Source organism: Pristis pectinata, chromosome 1 (assembly GCF_009764475.1).
Source record: "Pristis pectinata isolate sPriPec2 chromosome 1, sPriPec2.1.pri, whole genome shotgun sequence".
Taxonomy (NCBI): Eukaryota; Metazoa; Chordata; class Chondrichthyes; order Rhinopristiformes; family Pristidae; genus Pristis; species Pristis pectinata.
The window spans coordinates 131,352,687-131,377,037 of record NC_067405.1 but is presented as its reverse complement, the minus strand read 5'-3'; positions in this window follow the sequence as shown (position 1 = coordinate 131,377,037).

The window sequence follows — 24,351 nt, the reverse complement described above, 5'->3', positions numbered from 1 at the left end:
TTCTCCCCATGTCTGCATGGGTTTCCTCCGGGTGCTCCGGTTTCCTCCCACATTCCAAAGACGTACGGATTAGGAAGTTGTGGGCATGTTATGTTGGCGCCGGAAGATTGGCGACACTTGCGGGCTGTCCCCAGAACACTGTGTGTTTCAATGTATATGTGACTAATAAAGATATCTTATTAAGCCGCTCTGTCCAATTTCTATGCCGTGGAGTCACAGGGTGTAACTGTAACTGTGTGATAGTGGAAAAGGGGTGATATTAAGCTGACACTCTATTTTAGTGGCTGTTTATTAAATTAATTTCCAAAATGAAGCCTTATTAACTTTAAAGGAACTGAATTTTGAAAGCAGAGACCTAGAGATGCCAGTTTCTACAAATGCATGTTCAGTATGAGCAATGAATTTCTACCCGATATAGTTTAATTCATTAATTATTTCCAACGGTCATTAAGCCAATTTGATTGTCAGTAGCAGCCACTTTAAGCGCTCAGTGAAAATCGATGGATTTACCATTGACAAGTGGATCTGGGGATTAATAAACTGTCTTAATTTTAAAAGGTGATGGTTAGCACTTAAAGAAGGGAGTCAATTGAGTTTCAATGAGTTTCCAGGTAATAAAGGCTAATTTTGCTGCTTTGGACATTGACAATCATCTCACTATTTTCCTCTTTTTTACAAATGCACAACTGAGTTCAAAGGACAGGTACCAAAGTAACATACATTCAGCAATTTAGATTAAGGTTATGACATTTTCTCTGAAGCTGTCCTTTCTTAAAATGCAATTCTAATTAATTTAAGCTCTGAGGGCCAACGTGGTATGGAATGGCATGTTAAGTAATGACTGGGTTGAGCTCTGAAATCAAACATTAGATGAAGAAGCCAATTGCACATCTGTGGTTGGACCCTTAACCTTTTAACTTGTTTGAATGACAGGGTTGTGAAGAGAATCTGAAGTTATCATTATAACATCTGACAAGCAAGGATGAGCATTCAAATGAAGTGATAAACTTCAGACTGAATATCTGACAATGCTGTTGTTTTGCCTGTAATTTGCAATTGATTTGAATAGTAAGCATTTAAAAACGTTCAAAATATAACAATTTAAAAATTCTTGCAGAAGCACATTAATTCTTGAGTGTCACTATACAGAAAGATGTGAGTGGTCTCAATCCTAACAACAATTATCACTCTTAACAAGCATTTTCATCCCACTTTAGACATCTGAAGCAAATTAAGGAGCCAGGGTTTGGCATTGGTCATACTGACAACAGGGCTTTCACTTCATATCACAAATACCCATAATGTTTAATACTACAAGGACTAGCATCTAATAGTTACTGTTAAGTGAAACACGGTGGCACGGCAGTGTAGCAGTTAGTGTAACGTTATTACAGTCCCAGCGACCTGGGTTCAATTCCCACCGCTGTCTGTGAGGAGTTTGTACATGCTGCCCGTGGTTGCATGGGTTTCCTCCGGGTGCTCCGGTGTCCTCCCACATTCCAAAGACGTACAGGTTAGGAGCTGCGGGCATGTTATGTTGGCGCTGGAAGAGTGTCGACACTTGCGGACTGCCCCCAGCACATTCTCAGTAACGCAAAAAGACTCATTTCACTGTGTGTTTTGATGTACATGTGACTATTAAATAAATATCTTATATATCTTATCTTATACATTTCTGTTTGTAATGATGGACATCATATTGACACTAAAGGGGCCATTGTCAAAAGCACCAGATTGGAAATGATAGACAGGCGATTATCTATTTGCACAGCTTGCACTCTGCTCTCTCTGAGTGCTGTGCTCTGCCAAGAGTTCTTGCAAGCTAATGCCATAGTTTCGTCAGAGTGCAAATCTACAGATATGGTAGGATAGTGGTTATGTTGCAGGTCTGCCAATCCAGAAGCCCGGTTTAATCATCTGGAGGCTTGAGCCGAAATCAATCTCAGCAGCTGGGGAATTTAAGTGCAGTTAATTAAATCTAGAATTAAAATTTAGTCATTAATGGTGCCCTTCAAGCAACTGGATTGTTGTAAAGCTCCATCTGGCTGACTTTTATCAATAAGAAATCTCCTATCATCAGAACATTTAAAAAATGGAATTAGCTGATTCAGCCCCTAACACCTGCAATAAGATCATGGCTGATCTTGAATAAGCCTCATATCCCTTGATTCCCTAAGTATCCAAAAAAACTATTGACCTTCATGTTGAATATACTCAACAGTTGAGTCCTTTTGGATGGACAGTTTGAAAGATTCATTACCCTCTGAATAAAGAAGTTTCTTTTCTCATCTTTGTTCTGAATGTCTAACCCTTTATTTGAGTGTGTAACTCTTAGTTCAAGGCACCCTAAACAGTAGAAATATTATCCCTGCATCTACTTACCAAATTTCAATGAGATCACCTCTCATTCTTCCAAATGCCAGAGAAAGTAGGTCCACTCTGCTTAAATACTCATCTCCATTCTAGGAATTAATTACTATGTGCTCTCTGTCACAAAAATGTCTGCCTTAAAATAAGGAGACCAGAACTCTACACAATTAACCTATCAACCTGCATGGTTTTGCGAAGTCCAGACAGAGTGAGGATTTGAGTATTTCTAACTGCAGTTATATAGGGTGCTGGGCAGATGTCACCCTAATAGTTAGAAATACTCAAATCCTCACTCTCAACACTACAAAGAAGTGTAATTGGTAAGTTAATTGGCCACTGTAAGTTGCCCCTACTGTGTAGGCGAGTTATAGAATCTGGGCAGGGATGCTGAGAATAAAAATGTGATCAGTGTAGGGTTGGTACACATAGATGCTGGCTGGTTGATGTGGATTCAGTGGGCCAAAGGGTCAGTTTCCATGCTGTATGCCAGGCCAGACCTGTAGCAAAGTAGTTGACTCCTAAATGCAATAGCCCAGCAAGGCTCTCAGTTCAAGGACAATTATGGATAGACAGTAAATGCTGGAGTTACTATAGATGTCCATATCCCGTGAGCGAATAAATAAGTGAATAGAAACAGTAATTCACATGCTTGTTATCACCTCTTCCTGCAAAGGTACTTAGAAGTAAGCAAATACAAAAGCACGGTCTATTATTCTATCCAGTATATAACTGAATATGCAGTATGTCAAAATTCACAGATAAAAAGAAGCCATTCTGAGTAAGTATCAATACGGTCATCAATCTAACACTAATAATATATCTTAACTAGCCCAAATAGTATGGTATTTGTTGATTCACTGGTACAAAAGCACCCTAGGAGTGGAAGCTAATTCAAATGACAATGTTAGGCATTCCTGGCAGCTGAGATTGTAAGAGCATAAATAATGAAGCTTCAAATATAATATTACTCAGACGGCTTTGACGCCTTTCTCGCTGAGATGCAAGGTTAGTGTTTCCCTTGGGCAGATCATAATGAGCTGCATAAAGCAATAATCCTCTCAAACCCCAACAGCAAAAGAAAAATTATTCTTAAAAGTATTCTCCCAAGTGAGGACAGCAATGGTGTACAACAATTGATACGCAATGTATAAAGTCAGCCCAGAATAATAAGGACATTAAGGTGGAGAAGTTTAAATAGCTCCATAAATAACTTACTTATGGGTGTTCATTAAGTTTGACAGCACCCCCAAATATGCAACAACATTATCTCAATGGATAAATGCATGAATATTGCCAAGTTGTCCTCCAAGTCCCACATAGTCTAGATTTGTCATGTAACCCTGTTCCTTCCTTGGTGAGTCAAAATGCTAGAACTTCACCTTATACATTGCAGCAGTTCAAGAAACCTCATCGAGGAAGGAGCAGGATGGAAAAACACTAGCTTTTATACTGTTGCATAAAACTTAAAACTGTATTAAGAGATTAAGGAAAGCAAATTTTGAGAAGTCGAACATTTTTGCAACTACAGAGCTGTTGTACAGTAACGTAATAGTTATTTTGATGGACTAGTCATCCTTAAAGCATGAATCAATGATCTAGACTGAGCTCAAAAATGCATTAATGGAATCAAGAGAGAAAGAGATCTGTAGCCTTTTACAGTTTTGACAGCCGGATTAGCTGAATATTTTAAAGATTTTTTTCAGCATTTTTCTGGTGTTCCTTTTTAGTGGCCTCACCATATGGTGGAATTTATGTCTGGATGAGGACTGATGTGGTGTTTGCAAGCACTTTCTTGCCAGGGTATCTGTTGAATGTAAATGCATACATATGGATATGTTTGGATGAATATGAATGGGTAATGCAGGTAATTCTCCACTATCCAATAGTTATGGGCCATTCTGTTATTTCTCTGATTCATGGCTCAACATGTGTTAATATGTTTTGGGAATAGTTTTTAGGGTCAAACTATTGGTCAGAAATAGGGCAGTGCATGCAACTGAATTTCCTTTGTTTTACTGAAGGATAAAGGTCATCAGCAAGGGCATCAGCTGTTAAAATGATCTGATCTATGTCACTGTTAATCATTATCCCTTTACCCAACAGTGCTGTCTCTGAGTGAACATCTAATAGAGGAAAAAGTAGTATTTTTATTTTTACTCACATAACTTGAGTATGGCAGGCACGGTGGTGTAGTGGTTAATGCAACGCTATTACAGCGCCAGTGACCTGGGTTCAATTCCAGCCATTGTTTGTAAGGAGTTTGTATGTTTCCTCCATGACTGCGTGGGTTTCCTCCGGGTGTCTTATTGCATCTTATATACCGAGGGAAACTCCAACAGCTTCAAAATGGCAAAGGCTTTGATAGTGTAGCCAAGGAGCAAAGTTCTGTAATGGGGGCAGGGGTGGGTTGGTGAGTAAATAACAAGAGGACAGTGAATTACGGTGGGGTACAAAGGAATATCTGAGGCTTCTTTTAAAGCATTAAGATATTACAATCTGAAATTTCTGGAAAGGTGATAGAAGATGATCCAAAGGGAATTGAACACATACATCTATCCACAATTAGAGGGCCAATTAGATAACATTTTGGGGGTGATTCTCGCAATCATACATTGTGTTGGGAGTTTGAATACCAAGAAACACAAGCCAGGAAACACAAAGCAAACAGAATTATCACCAAGGTTATCACAGTTGATGGGGTGAAGGCCTTGGAAAATTCCCAACACTTATTGTCTCACATTTTCTTTTTCAATAGTGACTCTTGGCTATATGGCAACCTTCCAGTTGGAGAAAGCCTCAAGCTGTTCAGAGCTGGGAAGGAAAAGTGTATGAGCAATAGAGCCAATCTGAACTTAAAGTCAAATTGAAAAGAGGGGCCTTTGAAGGAAATGAGAGAAGGGGAGAGGGAGAGGGAGCAGCTGAGAGTGAGCATTCAGGGACATAATATCTGAAAGACTGGCCAACAATGATGGAAGAAGTCTTAGATAGCAAGCTAGGACATCTGGTTTGGGGAAATGAAGGGTAGGCCAGCGCAGAGATTTGTAACTGAGGTCAAGAAGCTAGAAATGAATGGTCAAAAAATTCCTCAATGCACATTTTCACATGTTGAAAGGGGATGTGTCAGTTTTAATGAAGCCAGAGGAGACAAAACCTAAAGCTCCTCCAGTCAAGGGTCAACGTCATTCCTTAACACTGGATGCACAGGTATGAAAATCATGTATTATATGCCTATTGATATCACTGAGAGTATCCAGCAACCCCTATGTATATTAAGCATATCCACGGGAAGGACAGCATCACAAGTTATGTATATAAACAAGACCCTGAAGTAGAGCTTGAACCCACTACAACCTCAGAAAGACTGTGCTATCAATTGTAGCATAACCAAGTGTTCTTCTTTAAGATCTCCAATTCAATCAATGCCCAACATTGTTTTGAAGTAGATTAGCTAATACACCGTTAGGTACATCCATTAGTTATGAATTGCAATATCCCTAATCTACTATGTGTGTTTTGCGAGGGGTCAGCAAGGTTTCGATACTATTTGGGTGATTTAGTTAGAAAATTTGAAAATCAATAAAAATAAGCAAAAAGATATCAAGCACATGATCTGCATGAATCACAGGGTACTCAAAGTTCCAGAACAACCATGGGAGTTCATATTCATAGTTCACTGAAAGTTACCTCACAGGTGGATAGAGCAATTAAGAAGGCATATGGGATGTTAGCTTTCATAAGTCGTGGGGCTGAGTTTAAGAGCCATGAAGTGATGATGCAGCTTTACAAAACTCTAGTTAGGCCACACTTAGAGTACTGTGTTCAGTTCTGGTCACCGCATTATAGGAAGGATGTGGAGGCGTTGGAGAGGGTGCAGAGGAGATTTACCAGGATGCTGCCTGGATTAGAGCGTATGGAATATGAAGAGAGGCTTAAGGTGCTAGGGTTTTATTCACTGGAAAGGAGGAGGATGAGAGGAGACATGATAGAGGTATATAAAATATTGAGAGGAATAGATAGAGTAGACAGTCAGCGCCTCCTTCCCAGGGCACCAATGCTCAAGACAAGAGGGCATGGCTTTAAGGTTATGGGTGGGAGGTTCAGGGGAGATGTCAAGGGGAGGTTTTTCACCCAGAGAGTGGTTGGTGCATGGAATGCACTGCCTGGGGTGGTGGTGGAGGCAGATACATTGGACAGGTTCAAAAGTTTGTTGGATAGGCATATGGGGGAATGTGAGATAGAGGGATATGCGGGAGGAAAGGGTTAGATAGTGTGAGGGTGGTTTGATGGATGGCACAACATGGTGGGCCGAAGGGCCTGTTTTGTGCTGTATGGTTCTATGGTTCTATGGTTCTAACCTCAAATCATCAAAGGAGTGACCCAAAGTGTCTGGGGTGCACATTTTCCTGAGTGGGACCAAGTGGAGTTCTTATTTATAAAATTGGGAAAACTAACCCAATGCACACCCAGGAAGATATTTTTGTGCAGGCTACATGTGGGAAAACTGGTATTCTCCTTAAGCTACCCATTAAACACTTTACAGAATTTCCTTTTCTAGTGAAGTGACTAAGAAGGTGCTTCAGTGATTTTGGTGTGCACCTGCATAATATGAAGATTTTCTCTGTAGTATGATGATTGCCACAAAAGGACAAAAGTAAACCTTATTCAAGTCTTACTTGAAGCTTGTTAATTTTGCACTTAATCCTCAGATTTTGTGGTCACCACTTCAAGAAGCCTTTTTACCTTGCCAATTATTTCCACATCACTGAAATCCAAAATAATTTTTATTGCTCTTTTCAAAGCAACAATATGGGATTTCAACTGAGATTTTATTCAGTGAACCTTAAATAAATACAATTGGCTCCCTGTGATTTATTTTCCATATTTTGTTATAATGTGGGAACACACTGTAAAACAGCACAGTGACATGATGTTACTTTACTGCAATAAAGCATAACCCATAAAAGCAGTAAGATATTTGTTTTTTGTCCTTCTGACTGTAATGCCCCAGAAGTACAACAGAGCAGATAGTAAGTGTATAGCGATGATTCACCCATTGAACCCAGCTGCAACTGATGACAGTCTAGGTTAGAAATTAGTTTTGGTGGAATTGGTGGAGATACACTTGTCTTGTTTGTATTTCTTTCCTCCAGCAATTCTCTTAACTAAGACATCAACCTATTTTAAAAGAAATTTTGCCTCCAGTAAAACAAGGAAAGGAATTGTTAAGTGCTCATTTGCCAGTAGTGGTGACAAACATTTCTTGCAAGCCAAGGCTAAGCTTAAGAGTGCAGAGCAGGGGAGAACCCATTACAAATTTCACAAAACCATTCCCTCAGGGCCTTAAAGAAAATCAAATAAGTCCCTGCATGTATTTGTGGCTAATGTTAAACCACCACATCCATCACTGTTTGTGTTCAAAACAAATCAGTATTAGGACAGCACGATGAGGTTAATGATAGAAGAAGAATCCGTCAGAAAAACTAGGAACTATTTAAATAGGCATTAATATTCATTTCACATACCAGTGCGTGCTTGATGTTGCATCATGCTGCCAAGGCCACTTTGGCAGCACCTCCAAAATCAGCTACTACCTAAAACGGAAAGGACAGCAGGCACATAGTAAAGATACCAATTGCAAGTTCTCCTGCAAGTCACAAGCTGAGTTGACTTGGAAATGTACCACTCTTGGGTCAAAATCTTGGAACTTCTTACCTGGTCATGTGGTGAGAGTACCTTCACCACAGGGACCGCAGTGGTTAGGAAGACAGCTCATCACTGAATTTTCAAGGACATTTAAGAATGTTCATTAAGTGCTGGCTACGGCATTGATGCTTGCATCCTGCAAATCAATCGACTGGACAAATGCTAGCCAGTCAGAATTGCTAGGTTACATGAGAAAGGCATTTTTACCTGTTTGCACTTCAGAGTCTGTGCTTCCAGTGATTTAAAAAAAAACTGGAAGATAGTCATCACTTTTCTTAATTATACTTAGATGACTATTATTTGACACTGAAGTAACAGCACGGCACAAAACCAGGTATGATTGACAGCTGGCTACAGTATCACCTCCAAATTTAGTGTGATCATGTTGTAATTAATGTTTAAAAGCCATATATTAACAATTCAGAAATGACAGTGAAATGCAAAGTGCTTTTTTTTTGCCTGGGACCAAGTTGCAATATTTCCACAGTGATGGAACAAATGAAATACAATTTTAATGCTGCAAACTCGTTTTCTTACTGATTTTATAACATTTCATTAAACACAGAAAAAGAAGATGCATGATTGATTACTGCCACACTTTACTCATCAATAATGCAAACCTTAAATTTAATAATACAAACCGCGCCTGCAAATAATTGAGAATTTACAGTGCCGCACTATCAGCTGAATGATTGCAAGTAAGGGATCATGCTGACATTTCCAGAGCAGTTCTTTCAATGGAAAAATCTACATTTATACATGTATTATTTTACAACGCCATGTTTCGTTCTACTTTCAATTACTTTAAGCAACCACATCTGCTTTCTGTTTGATGGATAGGGTGATTGGCGGTGCTAATAATGGACTCGAGTCAGCGGATGCTATCATAAATGTGGTAACCGAAGCGACCTGATAAAATAATGCTGCAGTCAGTTAGCAGATTATTGGAACCAAATAATTTTGCCTGTATTCCCTTTCAAATCAAATTAATCCTTGATATTATTTTCCCACTTGCACCTTCACTTCTACCGTAATTTTGTTCTGGCCCATATTTATCCTTTAACCAATATAACTAAAAACATCTGGTCATTATCACACTGCCATTTTCAGATTGGTTGCCATGGTTCAGATTGTAGTGGCTATACTTCAAAAGTACATTGCCTTTAGAGCATAGAAAGATATTCTGAAAGGAACATGAAAAGTGCTATTTAAATGCAAGTCTTTCTTTCTTTACTCTCCTGCTTTCCACCTTGTCAAAGATCTTTTTGTTCTTTCCCACCACCTCGCTTTTTTTCACCTTAAATCTCTAATCACTCCCAGTTCTGAGGAAAGTCCTTTGACCTGAAATATTAACCCTGCTTCTCTCTAGTGTGTTTGGTGGAAAGATGATATTCTATTGCGTGAGCGACAGTGAAACCTGTTAGGAACCTAAGGATGGAGGGAGACAGTGAGATGGAAAAGTTAAGTGATGGGCAACAGGCTTTTGAAACTCTGTTAGGGTATTGTTTGAGGCATAAGGCAAACATCATTATTCTTTGAATTGTGGCAAGGGTTTTTTTTTACATTATGAGGCCTCTGTTTAGAAACTCCCCCAAGTGAACTTGATTGGTAGAGGAAAGTGAGTCAGGGCATGAGGGTTAACTCTTTTGTTCTTTCTGAATTAGATCCTTGGGACCTTTGGCATCTGCCTGAGAGAGCACAGCTAACAGCTCATCCAAAAGGTGACATCTCTGGCAGCATTTCTTTGATATGCATGTATAAATATGCAGATTAGGAGCAAGAGTAAGCCACTCCATACCTCAAACCTGCTCTGTCATTCATAAGACAATGGCTGATTTGATTTTAACCTCAGTTCTGCATGTTCACCCACCCCCCAGAAACTTCCCTCCCTCTTGCTTAACAAGAACCTACCCACTACTGCCTTAAAAATATTAGTAAACTATGCTTTCTTCAACCTTTGGGGAACATAGTTTCAGAGACACAAAAAAACAATAACCTCATTTCTGTCTTAGGTGGGTGACTGTTTAGTTTTTAAAAATGAACTCCAGTTCTACAAAAGGAAATATCTTCTCCGCACCCACCCTGTCAAAGTGGAGAAGGAGCATTTGGGATCTTATTGAGAACCTTGAGGACCCCGATAAGCAGCAGACAGAGTGGGCCACCTCACAAACTGTCCAGCTGGCTGCCTGCCTTCTCTGCCACCATCTGCCCCGTCATCTATATCCATAACTGGATCAAAAGAGGCTGCAGGGGGCTGTAGACTCTGTCAGCTCCATCACAGGCACAACCCTCCCCACCATCCAGGACATCTTTGAGAGGGGGTGCCTCAAGAAGGCGGCATCCATCATTAAGGACCCTCACCATCCAGGACATGTCCTCTTTACGTTACTACCATCAGGGAGGAGGTGCAAGAGCCTGAAGACCCACACTCAACATTTCAGGAACAGCTTCTTCCCCTCTGCCATCAGACTTCTGAATGGTCCATGAACCCATGAACACTACCTCGTTATTCCCCTTTAGCACTCTTTATTTATTATTGTGACTTATAGTAATTTTTACACTGTCTTACACTGCACTGCTGCCACAAGACAACAAATTTCACAATATATGTCAGTGATAATAAATCTGATTCTGATTATAGAAGTGTCTGCATTTCCATATTGGCCTCATTAGCCACCTCAGTACTAACAAAACCAGAGTGGAAGTCAAAGGACTGCCTCAGAATAAACACATTTTTGATACTTTAACATAGATTCCCTTCTCCCTTTTTGGATCTCCATATTCTTTCCAAAACCACTTACCTTATCAATTATGTTTGCCAGAAATATAGAGAGGTCAGTGATGGCAGGGAAAAACTTTGGGCAGTGGTTGCCCAAGGTAGGTCCAAGAGAAACACTTAGAACAAATTAATTTATCTGGGTCACATATCACAGTGATATTTTCTCCCATCAGCATTTGCTAGTAGATCAGACTCTATACATGGTTGTGCCTTTGCCATTTAAAATGAGTCTCTTCTGAGGTATGCAGCCTTCTCATACCTGATATCTCACACAGAACACAATGTAGGACAGGAATACATTGGAAACGCTCATAAATCCCCACCCACATGTCACCTTACCTTGTCCCACCCCATGATCTTACACAAACAGGACTGTCCTGGTGTGATATTCAAAATCACAGCTGACAAAGAAGTTTAAAGTTTATTTACTTAACTTTAAGTCCTGCATAGTGCAGCATGATGTGCATTTTATTGAAATGTTCTAAACTCTTAAGAAGCTTGAGGGGTTCAGGACTGAGATGAGATGAGAATTTCTTCAGTCACCCGAATGTAGTGAATTGTTGAAATTCTGCAGAGATACAGTTTCCCACTACGGTCAAGGCAGGGATGAACGTTTTTTTAGATATTAAATCAGCAAATATAGGATTAGTTCAGGAACATGGCACAAAGGTAAAGAATCAACCATGATCTTATTGAATTGTACATAAGTGTCACACTTACTGGGTGTTTCAGCATAATCATGGTTTCATTTGGGTATCTATATCTAGCTTGCTTTAACAAAAGATCAAATGATAAACAGCTAACTCCTGTTGATTTGGGACTAGTCTTGTCACGTTGCCTGTTGGCATGTAGCTAATTCAAATATGTTCACTCCATTAAATTAAATGAGGTTCACTGTTCTCATATATCCTGATGAATGAGCAGATCATTTTGAGTAGATGTCCCACCCCTGAAATTTTACTGGTAGGTTTTACTGTAATTGTTGGAATGAGATTTCTCCCCCTCCGCCATCCCCAACCCTAACTCCCTTATCCCCACTTGATGTCCATATGCAACAGTAGGAGAATATCTAGAGCGTGTTCACAATGCTGCCATAATATATTAATATTTACATTTTTAACTGATATATGCAATGTTTTTGAAGTTTTCAATGATGACTCCTGCTGCTGGAAAGGGAAGGAAAGAGATTAAGTTTTTAAAGTGTCATATTTTATTCACAACTTTCACTATCAAGGGAATAATTCTGATTTCACAGGGAAAAAAAGAACAAATACAAGTCTACCCACATGGACTTTTTAAGGGAAGCACTAGTCTATTTTTCCCTTTTGTCAGCATTTTAATTCTAATTGGAAAAGTCAGCATTGCTGGTCACTTCTCTAACCAGACACACACTGTTGTGTGATGCCCACACAGACAACTGAAGTCAACTACAACTGTGTAATGTTTCAGAATTTGCAGACAGCAGTTAAATGTCACTGCTTATCTCTGACTTTGAAGAAAGCTGCCCAGAGAAGCTTAGCCATTTCTACAGCATGGATTTCTCCTTTCCTGATATCCATTGCTGTCCGGTATTGGTCTGAAGGAATTGCTGGCACAAAGCCATCAAGTAGGTTGAACAGCCAATCATATCAAAGAATTGTCATAGCCAGAAAGTTAAAGCTGCAGTGTTAAACAAAATTTTATCAAGCACACATGTGGTTAAGGTAAAAGCTTTAATATGGTTGCTTATTTAGCCTGCTTAATGACCTTAAACTTGCTGGACACTAGAAATCCATTTGAACCAAAACCTGGATCATTAATCCAAAAACATGTTCTGTAGTAGAGGGAATTTAAAGTCATAATTGAATAGCTTTATTATTTTTATTCCAAATTTAATCAGAAATGGTAACCATAAAACCACTAGATCATTGTTTTAACAAAAAACTCCATTTGGTTCATCAAGGGAAGCAATCTGCTGATTTAACCACTCTGGTCTACCAATGTCATTGTTGCGTCCTCAGTTCAGGAAATGGGCAATAAATGCTGGTATAACCAGCAACATCCACATCTTGTGAAGACTTTTTAAAAAATCCAAGCCATAATTTTGAAAGGCCAGGAAAACCCAATGGGACACAGGTTTTGAAAACTGGATAGATATTTTTTTTTAATTCAATTAGAATAGACAGGAAAAAAAAATCAATCATGCAGTATGTCTGCGGGGAGGAACATGTTATTACTCAGTTAGTTTTTCTTTGGTCATCAGTGACCAAGTTATCAAAGGGATTTTTGTAGCACTTGAGAGACAGCTGGCAACTGTTCAGTAGCTGTGAGTAACCAGTGATGTGACCCTGACCTCTGTAGTGCCTCCCAGCAAATTATAAATATTTAAATGAGTTAACCTCACATTATAAGTTGAGGTCAGTTTAATGGAACACAGGTGCGTTCAGCGTTAGAGGAGTTATGGCTCTGGAAAGGCTTCAATTGTAAGGCTTTTTGTTAAATTTTATTTCCAGATGATCCCTTTGTTTTTAATTCCATGACTTCAGCATTCACTCTTAAAAGTATTTGCATACTGAGTGCAGTCTCTGAGGTATAAGACCCTTTTGTGTCTCAGGCACAAAGCATCTTCCATCACCAGGAATACAAGGACTTTCTGCAATTTTGTGCTTACGCAGTGATGGTTGAGTAGTTATGTTGTTCAGAGCCATCACAATCTCATCCTTGTGTAAGTGCAGACACAGGCATAGCACTCCCAATTACACACGTGTGCACAGACATATGTACACACACACACACTCACACAGAAGCAAACAACATCCACACCGACAAGCACATTCACACATGTAAACATTTGCATGGTAATACAGGATAGAGACAAGGAAAAGGCACAATCAAGCTTCCAGAGAAGTTTTTTTTAAATAAAGGGCCAAAGAGGGAATTTTCTACTTTAAACAACATATTTCAGGAATAGGATGGTTCACAGAGGACCAACGCATCAGGAGAATTGCAGAGGACGCCTTGTTTGAAGGGGGAAGAAACAGTGAAGTGTGACACATGTTTTCGTGGGTGTAGTAGTGTGAGTGTTTTGTTCAAAGAAGAATGCTGGTATGCATGGCACACACAGGCATGCACAGACATATTGTTCCACTTAAGTGCAATTTCCTCCCGGGTGTAATTTTCCCAAGTACTCATTTTATGATCAAAGAATAATTTGAATTGTGGTTGATAGTCTCAACTAACAGTTGGCTTATGGAAAAGCAGTTTGTTTTATCTCAGTAACAGCTGAATCATTCATGTTCATTGGTCCTTCTGCATATAATAGCTCAATGTACTTCTATTGTATGATGTGTCACAAAAGGTTTACTTGGGGAAATCGGCATGTTAGTCTCTGTATGGCATCTGATGATTTTACTGCTGTTACATACTTCAATGCAAGGGTTGTGTTGTCAGACTTTGGTTGCAACTACAGGTGCAGCATGTGACTTATACTGAATCTGAAACTCATTATTTTCTTTGAACCATCAGATATTTCCAAGTCTTACTAACGGTTTTAAAAGCTTATTAATTTCCTTCCAACTTCCTGGCATATTTGGGCATGAGTGTGTAGGTGGAAAGAATTTGCACAGAGTCCTGGATTTACCTTCAGAACAAACTTTCTTTATTCCAAGCTGACATCAACAGGGGAGTCACTTGTCCTGGATCGAATGCTTCCTGATCCAAAGTTTCCATTATTCCTTCACTATTTCTTATCTACTTTTTTCCCCTTTATCTCTACCCACATGCACTCTGAATACATAGAGTGAGGTAAGCCTTTTGCAGTGCCAAGCTTCAGTGTCTTGTGTGCTACATGAGCTGTGTGCAGTTCTGTCTTTACCCTGTACGTACAATGGCAACTTCTGTCCTGGAGATTATGGGATAGTTGCTGGTAACCAGGCATGTGTTTACATAGTTCACTTTAGCCTGCAACTTGTGGTTTGGGTTGGCTTGAACCAGTTGCAGCTATTGCTGTCTGGTACTAACCCTGAAAAGTTCCCCTTTATCACACTGCTATAGGACCATCCCCCTGTTCTCCACTGCAGAGCTACAAAGCCATTTCACTATTCCCTACTACAAGTGCATGTTGTTAACTCCTGAGCTCTAAACTGAAATTTTCCTGTACTTAGCAATACTCAAAACTGTCTCCACTCTTCACTGAATGGCTCTTTAGCCTGTCATCTATTTGAAACATTATTCCAGCTTCGGTGTTGCTCTCAAGCCACACCTTCTCCTTGGGCATTTTCCTTTAGCACATGGAATGGAGGCAACACCTTCCACCACCCTCTCCATGTCACAAGTCACTCTCTCCCTCTGCCAAACATTTCATTATGAGTGGCATCTTTTAAAAGCTGAACATAAATTGCTCACAACTATGTTCCCCCAAGAAATTATAAATTACCCTTCTGAGTTGGAGTGAGTTTTCACCCACCTGCCATGTACTTAGGCAGAATTGTGTGGCTATGCAATTGTACTGGGTCCTGCTTGGTATCCTCTCTCCCTCTCCCCTCCCTTCTCAACACCAAATACTTATTATGTTTTGCTGTGACAAATGGCATGTGTGACCTTCCCTGGCATTGGAATAAACCAGTAATTTTCCACCATCTATTGTTATTAATTACAAACCTTGTAATCTGTTCACAATGCATGAGTAAGAGTCAAACAAAAATGTACGTTCTATAAAAAAACATAGCTAGGGATGATTTACTAAGACATGCACAGATTAGTTGTTAGTTTGGAACATGTGTGTGTCACAATTGTGCCCGTATCAATCTTTATATTAGTGCAGGACAACATGCACCTTCACGCAGCAAGTCAATTCTTTTCTTTTAACATCCTTCTACCTCAGGTTAATGGAAACATGCACATAAAGAAACCAGCCTTTCATACATCTGTTTTCAATCAGAATACAAGCTCAGCTTCTCTTTAGCTCGCTCTCCTTCTGCATTAACTCTCATCTCGTATAATTCCCCCTTAAGTTCACAAACCTCTCAGGGAGAAGCTGAAAACAAAAGTAAATGTCTCAATAAATTGTACTAAAACATGCTTTGCATTATTCATACCCTTCATTAATGCACTGGACTCATTGGGCTCCATTCAGATCACCAGTAGGAATTTTTATTTCAGAGCAACAATGATTTCCTTAGCAATGTTATTGAGCAAAAGGGGTCATATTTTACCAGGATCAGAAGAAACAATTAAGCCATCAATGAGGGAACTTTGGTAACTCGCTTTGTAGTATACATAGCACCTTTCTATTTGCAGTTTAAAACCTTCCGCACATTAATGGTAACATTTTATATCCACAAAGTGAAATATCCATAAATCCGCCTGGGGTAATTTTTCATTATAGAGAGTGTCATATCACTTCATGTTCCCATCTCTCGGATGAGACATGAGATTGAAGCTTTCTTGCTCTCTCAGGGGTGCATATAAGATGCCAGGGTAATGTTTCTATAAACAGCAGAGTGCATAGAAGTATAAACTCAGTCAGTAGTGTCAAACACACCACCAGCATGTTGCACAGCATACTAACATGCTTAACACTACCAACCATAGGTGTATTTTTAAGCAAGGAAGTTCTCCTACTTACAATACTACCCCACAATCAGCAGATAACCTTCTCAGTTCTTTCATTGTTGTTTGTGGGACATTGTTGTGTGCAAATTGGCTGCTGTTTTTCTTCTTTGAAAAGTATTAATTGTGCAAAATGGAGACACAAGAGAGACTGCAGATGCTGGAAATCTGGAGCAACACACAAAATGCTGGAGGAACTCAGCAGGTCAGGCAGCATCTATGGAGGGAAATGGACAGTCAATGTTTCAGGTTGACACCCTTCATCAGGACTCTTTGGAGGAAAACTTCTTCATGGTAGGCATACCTCAAAGAAACTTTGCAATGGAGTAGCAAAACAGAGACACAAGAAAGACTGCAGGTGCTGGAAATCTGCAGCAGGACCGATCATCCAGTCCTGATGAAGGGTCTTGACCCGAAATGTTGACTGTCCATTTCCCTCCAAAGATGCTGCCTGACCTGCTGAGTTCCTCCAGCATCTTGTGTATTGCTTCATTGTGCAAGATCTGGGCATCACTAGGATTTATTGTCTGTTCATTGAAGTCCTCAAGTTGCTTGCAGGGATCATTTAAGTGTTCCATGTAGATCAGGATGGTATATTTAATCTCAACTGGGTCTCGACCCGAAGTATTGACTGTCCATTTCCATCCACAGATGTTGCCTGATCTGCTGAATTCCTCCAACAGTTTGTTTTCTTTTGTTCCAGATTCCAACATCTGCAGCCTCTTGTGCCTCTAGGAGTTTTACAGATTCTATTATTAAAACATTTGTTAAAATTCTGGATTATTAATTTACAATAAATTTCCCAGCTATCGTGCTGGGATTTGAACTTCTTCCCATGTCTGTGTGGGTTTCCTCCGGGTGCTCTGGTTTTCTCCCACATTCCAAAGGCATACAGGTTAGGAAGTTGTGGGCATGCTATGTTGGCATCGGAAGTGTGGTGACACTTGCGGGCTGCCCCCAGAATACTCTTCGCAAAAGATGTATTTCACTGTGTGTTTCAATGTACATGTGACTGGTAAAGGCATCTTGTATCTTGATTGCTGGTCTTGGTCTCCAGATTACAGTCTGACACCTGTACTCTTGTACTGCAACAGTGAATGGATTTCTGAAGGACTTTGAGGTTGAGGAAGAAATCAAATAAGTACAAATAAGCATTTTACTGAAGCTTGGGCACTTCAAGTGGAAAAATAGGCACAAGATTTGGCTTTCTGATGAACACACACAAAATGGGGACTAGATTTCACATCTTGTCTTCTAAGTTTCCTCAAGTTCTGCAAAACATTCTAAGAGTCTATAATTACAGCAGAAAATCTTTGCTTATGACTGCAAATATAAACAAATTTTATTTGGAAAAATGAACAACTCTTCTATATACCAGGTAATAGCATGTTGTTTTTTTCAATCCTTGATTAAACTGAAGGGATTAAAAAGCAGCATTAGAGCACAAGAGCTATTGAATGAGACCTCAAGAGTGATACTCATTATTGAAGATATTGACTTTTGACTGGAAGCTTCCAGCTGAAGTATTGGGTTGCTTTCCTTTCCACTTTAACTTGCATGTCCTGGTCTGATAAACTTGATTACTTCTAAATCAAGTCAATGGGTGTAAACCTGTGCAGAAGTCTGAGTTTTCAAAAAAAATAAGAAAAAGTGACATAGTCCCAATTGTTACTTGGAAAGCCTGTACTGGTCCAACCACGTAGATGCCACAGCCAAGAAAGCTCACTAACGCCTCTACTGCCTCAGGAGGATAAAGAAATTTGGTGTATCCCCTTTGACCTTCGTGAACTTTTATAGATGCACCATAGGAAGCATCCTATCCAGATGCACAGCTCGGTATGGCAACTGCTCTGCCCAAGACTGCAAGAAACTGCAGAGAGTTGTGGACACAGCCCAACACGTGACTGAAACCAACCTCCTCCCCATGGACTCTGTCTACCCTTCTCGCTGCCTCGGAAAAGCAGCCAGCATAATCAAAAACCCCACCCACCCTGGACATTCTCTCTTTTCACCCTCTTCCCTCCCCCCGGCACCCCATTGGCAGAAGATCCCACCATTATAAGACTATCAAACGACCCCTTAGTACAATAAGAATGGACTCTTGACCTCACAATCTACTTCATTATGACCTTATTGTCAACCTGCACTGCACTTTCTTTGTAACTGCAACAGTTTATTCTGCATTCTGTTATTGTTTTCCCTTGTACTACCTCAATCCACCATGTAATGATTTGAGCTATATGAACAGTATGCAAGACAAGTTTTTCACTGTATCTTGGTACATGTGACAATAATTAACCAAATTTACCAAATTCATTCTGGGTCACCTGCATTTTAAATTTCTAGCAGTGACTGCTTAATGCTCCTTTGTAGATGGGGACAAAATGCAGTGACCCCTAATGATGGCAACCTGCAGTGGGCCGTTTAAGGCAGGTAGCCAAATTATGTATAGAGATTCTGAAACCTTCTGCCTTGTCCAATGTGCGGAGGAGTATCCCCTTGGCACAGAATGAGCATACTGCCTGTCGCACTGGTTTACTTGCCTAAAGAACAGCACAGCACTTTGGGATTATTAGGACAGAGTATCTGAATTCGGAATAAAAAAATTACGATCCATACCATTGCACCTTGATTTTTGGCTTTAAAATTAATTCACTGCAAGAAGCAAATGAAAACTTGAACTTGGGCCAAAAGGAAGTTACCTTAGGATAAATAAAATTGGAATTTAGAAAAAAATAGTGACATGGTTTCGACCTTTCAAGTTTGAAAGGATCTATAGCCTTACAGAGAGCTTCGGTAAGAGTCGATAGTAGACTGTAAGACCATACAACAGCTCTGAATCAATGACAAGTATAAAAGCACCTTGAAAGCCTAAGATGTTTAATTGAAATTTAGGGCCCTGATAAGAGAATATGACTGATAACACTAAAATAAATAGATTAGTGTCTGCACTAAAACGGTGGAGAGAGAAATCTCAAATCAATGTGCCAGGATCCTATACAGAAGGGTTGTGGATTAAGTGCCTACCTTTGCAATCTTTTTCAATATTGCTCAGCCAATTTTATCTTGCAGATCTGTCGTAAATCAACTTGCTAGGAATGTTTTCTCGTTGAAATCTGTTAACAGCAGATGGAACACAAAGCTTCGATGGTAATATGCCAAATTGGGGGTCTTCCAGATATACAGGCAAAACACCCAATCTCCAAACAGCTTGTGATTTTGTTTTGTACTATTTTCAGACTTACCTTGGCTATAACAGATTAAAATTTTCTCATGGATCTTGCTGGGGTTGGATGTGGAGGAGATTGATGGGATTTCATACTGCATGTGTTGTTCACAATTGATAAATCACAACACGTAACTGAAAAATTTGAGTGAAGGTTCTACTTCTGAATTGGCTGTTGTTCACTCAGGTTCAACTCCAGGGCATGAATACTTAACCTCATTGAGATTTTAGTGCAGTTCTGCAGTAAAGGGTTGGTGCTGCATTATTGAAGGAGCTGTCATTTAGATGAGTTCCTTGAAACCAGATCACACCTTTTTTGGTAAGCTAAGACATTGTTACCTGTGGAGATGGTGCAGAACTGACTGAAAATAAGTTTCTACCTCAAAAGATGCACTGACTTGTAATCCCTCCAGACCCCAATGGGAGTAGTATCACTGAATGCAGCTTCTAACAATTCGCTGCACAGCGTGCAGCAAAGATTGTTAGTCCTTAAAGGCTCAATTGTTATGACAGCCAGAGATTAGTGGCACGTGGATTCCGATGGCAAATGAGGGGCTATAGGAAAGAGAGTCCCTGAAGTTGTGGATTTCTGTACCTGTCCTGGGTTAGTTGGCATCTCCCTTGAGTTGGAGTTACCTGCTATCCCCATTCAATCACTTCCATCATATTAATCTCCCATTATTAACATTCTCCAAAATGCATTTGTTAGTTTGAGCACTTTGGAGAGTTTCTGAGCAGTCTTCTGCAAGTTTTGGAGCTGTCTTGTGTCACAATATCAGAACAGTGATCTTTTAAATCCCAAGTAAAGCAAAAATGTAATAAGCCATGATCCTTGTACTTTTTTTCTGCAAATGTTCAATGCTGGTTGTTTCCTGGAGCTGGGAGCTTGAATTTATGCTCCAAGAGGTTGAAACACTGGTCACAAAGTGTGTCAGGAGCAGCAGTCCAATTTCGCGATGGGCGCAAGTTCACCCAGAAATGGTCACTAATGTGACTTACATCAGAGAAAATCAGTTTTGGATTGGAAGTAAATAACGTTATGCAGTGGTACCAGGAAGGGATTTTTTTCACAAAGATGATGGATGTATGGACTCTCTTGAAAAAAAAATCACCAGTGAAGTTGGGTCAACTGAAAATTCGAAACCTAAAACTAACAGCTTCTTGTTAAGCAGGGATAGTAAGGAACAATAAACCAAGGCAGCTTAAACAGAGTTAAGATACTAGTCAAGCAAGACTTAGTTGAATGGCAGAACAGGCTCAATGAATGCAAAGGTGTAGCACTTTGGGAAGCCAAACCAGAGTCGGACTTTCACAGTGAACAGTAGGGTCTTATAGAACAGAGGGAGCTACAAGTAGAAATAAATAGTTCCCTGATTCCCTGAAAGTAGCATCGTAGGTAGACGGGTGGTGAAGAAGGCTTTTGGCATGCTGTGTTTCGTCAGTCAGGGCACTGAGTACAGTTTTGCAGTTGTACAAGATGTCGGTGAGACTACACTTGGAGTATTGTGTTCTGTTTTGGTCACCCTGCTACAGGAAAGACACCCTAAAACTGGAGAGAGTGCAGAAAAGATTTACTAGGATGTTGCCAGGACTCAAGGGACTGGGTTATAGAGAGAGGCTGGGTAGGCCAGGGGTTATTCCTTGTAGCATAGGAAACTGATAGTGATCTTGTGTCTAAAATCAAGAGGGTCGTAGAAAGGATAAGATAAGATATCTTCATTAGTCACATGTACATTGAAACATACAGTGAAATGCATCTTTTGTGTGGAGTGTTCTGGGAGCAGCCCGCAAGTGTCACCACGCTTCCGGTGCCAACATAGCATGCCCACAACTTCCTAACCCGTACGTCATTGGAGAGTGGAAAGAAACCGAAGCACCCAGAGGAAACCCACGCAGACACGGAGACAATGTACAAACTCCTTACAGACAGCAGCCGGAATTGAACCCAGGTCCCTGGTGCTGTAAAACGTTACGCTAACCGTTACACTACTGTGCCTGCCCGTGAATGCAGTCTTTTTCCCAGAGTTGGGGAATCAAGAACTGAGCATATAGGTTTAGGGTGAGAGGGGAAAGATTTAATGTAAATGTGAAGGGCAGTCTTTTTCCGCACAGAAGGTGGTACGTATATGAAACGAGCTGCCTGAGGAAGTGGTTGAGGCAGGTACAATAACAACATTTAAAAGACATTTGGACAGGTACATGGATAGGAGTGGTTTAGAGGGATATGGTCAAATGAAGGCAAATGGGACTAGCTGAGGTGAACATCTTGGTCAGCATGGACGAGTTGGGCTGAAGGGTCTGTTTCTGAAGTGTATAACTCTATAATTCTAACTCTGACTAACTCCACTATCTATGTTACCACAGAAATCTGTTTTCCAACCTACTCAATTTACATTGAAAAATACCTCTGGGTCATAGAGTTATACATCACGGAAACACATCCTTTGGCCCTACTGGTCCATGCCAGCCAAGATGCCCCATCCTAGCTAGTCCTATTTGCTAGTGTTTGACCCATACCCTTCTAAACCTTTCCAGTCCAGGTATCTGTCCAACTGTCTTTTAAAAGTTGTTAAGCCTCAACCACTTCCTCTGACAGCTCATTTCATATAGATACCATGCTTTGGGTCTGTACAAGTCTCATTGTATAATTCAAAGAGTGCGATGACTTCTGCTGATGTCCTGGGTAACATTCCCCAACAAAGAGAACATAATAAAATTGGTCCATGTATCTCTTTACATTCATTATGCTATTAAATCAATACTTTTTATTTCCAATGCATCAATGTCACTCATGTTTCTCTTTTAAATAATATACCCATGAATGTTTGTTCACATGCAACAATGGGACAGGCTATATAGACCCAGGCACTGAAGTGAAACCTAGAAATTTCACTAAGAAAGGTACAATGAAACAGTTATAATGGCAATCACATGTACCAGTTAGAACACCAAAGGCATATCATATTTATTCATTTTTTTAACATGAAAACTAACCACTCAAGTTATGAACAGAATTACAGTCTTCAGTTTTTCCTTGATTTATGAGGAAATAAAAACTGGCTTTGCTCACAAAAACCACGTCCCTGTTTAATTATCGTAGCTCTTGATCATTTTGTCTGTGTCTAGATCCGTTTCCAAGGGATTGACAAAGCCATTTAATACCAATCCAAGCATCTATGGGACTGTATTTTCCTTTTAAGTATGCCTCTGTGAAGTACTTTGAGGTGCTACAGAACCAACGGGTTTTGCTGTTGCTGGCTAGAAATTGTTTGCTTGGCAACTTCCTTTGAATTCAGCAGCCACTTTTTGAACGTGGTTGTCTATTCTGCACACAGCAAAGAGGCTCGATGAGAAATTTCTCCAGACTTCTATGGCGCCACTGATCTAACTTTGGCAAAAGGCCCAGTTATTTTTGTAACTGAGATTTTTTTTGCAGAACCTCTGCTGAAGTTATGGTAGGAATACAAGGTGTTCCATGAAGGCTCTGTGAAGGTTTCAAAGGGAGGTAGTCACAGGAAGTGAAAGAAATGAAGACACAATTATGTATGCATATTGATATCACAGTTAGCACATGTAATCTCTGTATATTGTCCCTAGTGTATGTGCATAGTAGGAGAACCATGATGGGTTGAGTTGATGGGCTTGTAAGTGATAGTTTTTAGGGAAGTAATTGGGGGAAATGAATGTTCTACAGCTGCCACAAGTTTGATGGGCTGAATGGTCTCCTTGCATCACAAGGAAATATAAGAAATATGTGTTGCTGTGACAATTTATGTTCATTTTCACACTTCAACTTGTTTGGTTAGCAGTTAATGCCCATCAAAGGCGTACCTCACCTGGTCCCACAACAGTCCCAAAGACCACAGAACCAACCTTCCATCAAGTACCATGTTTCCTCCAGACTATTTCACAGAATTCTCAGTGAGAACCTGGTTTGATCTACCCACAGTGTTTCGCTGGGCTCTGCCACATAAATATGATTATAACGACATTTTGCTCAGATATTATCCTGAGGTGCTGGTTGACCATAAACACTTGGGAGCTGGCATTGTCACTATTGCTGAATAGAGTGATTGTGTCATAGAAAAATAATAAATGCAGGAGTGCATTAGTTGCCTCTAAATTATCACATTGCAAGAGACAGATTGATATGAGTAGCAAATGGCAGAATGCAAAGGTTATGTGAAATGTTACATTTCCATTCAAGGTGACAACTATTTGTTCAATTTACATTTCCTTGTGTTTTAACCAATGGGAGATTAGTAGACAAGAAACAGGAGAATAGATATTAAGGGGAATGAGAAAAAGAGCTCAAATAACTGTAACAGCATCATATCAGCAAGAAATTGTTTCTTGAATTAAAGTACCAGTGATGGAGGAGGGCCAAGATTATCCTTCTCATCCTGATTTCCCAGCCAGCTTTCCGATGGATATTAAGATATTTAAGGTATTTATTTATTAGTCACATGTACATTGAAACACACAGTGAAATACGTCTTTTTGCATTACTAAGAGTGTGCTGGGAGCAGCCCACAAGTGTTGCCACTCTTCCGGCGCCAGCATAGCACGCCCGCAGCTCCTAACCCATATGTCTTTGGAATGTGGGAGGAAACCGGAGCACCCGGAGGAAACCCATGCAGACATGGGGAGATTATACAAACTACTTACAGGCAGCAGTGGGAAT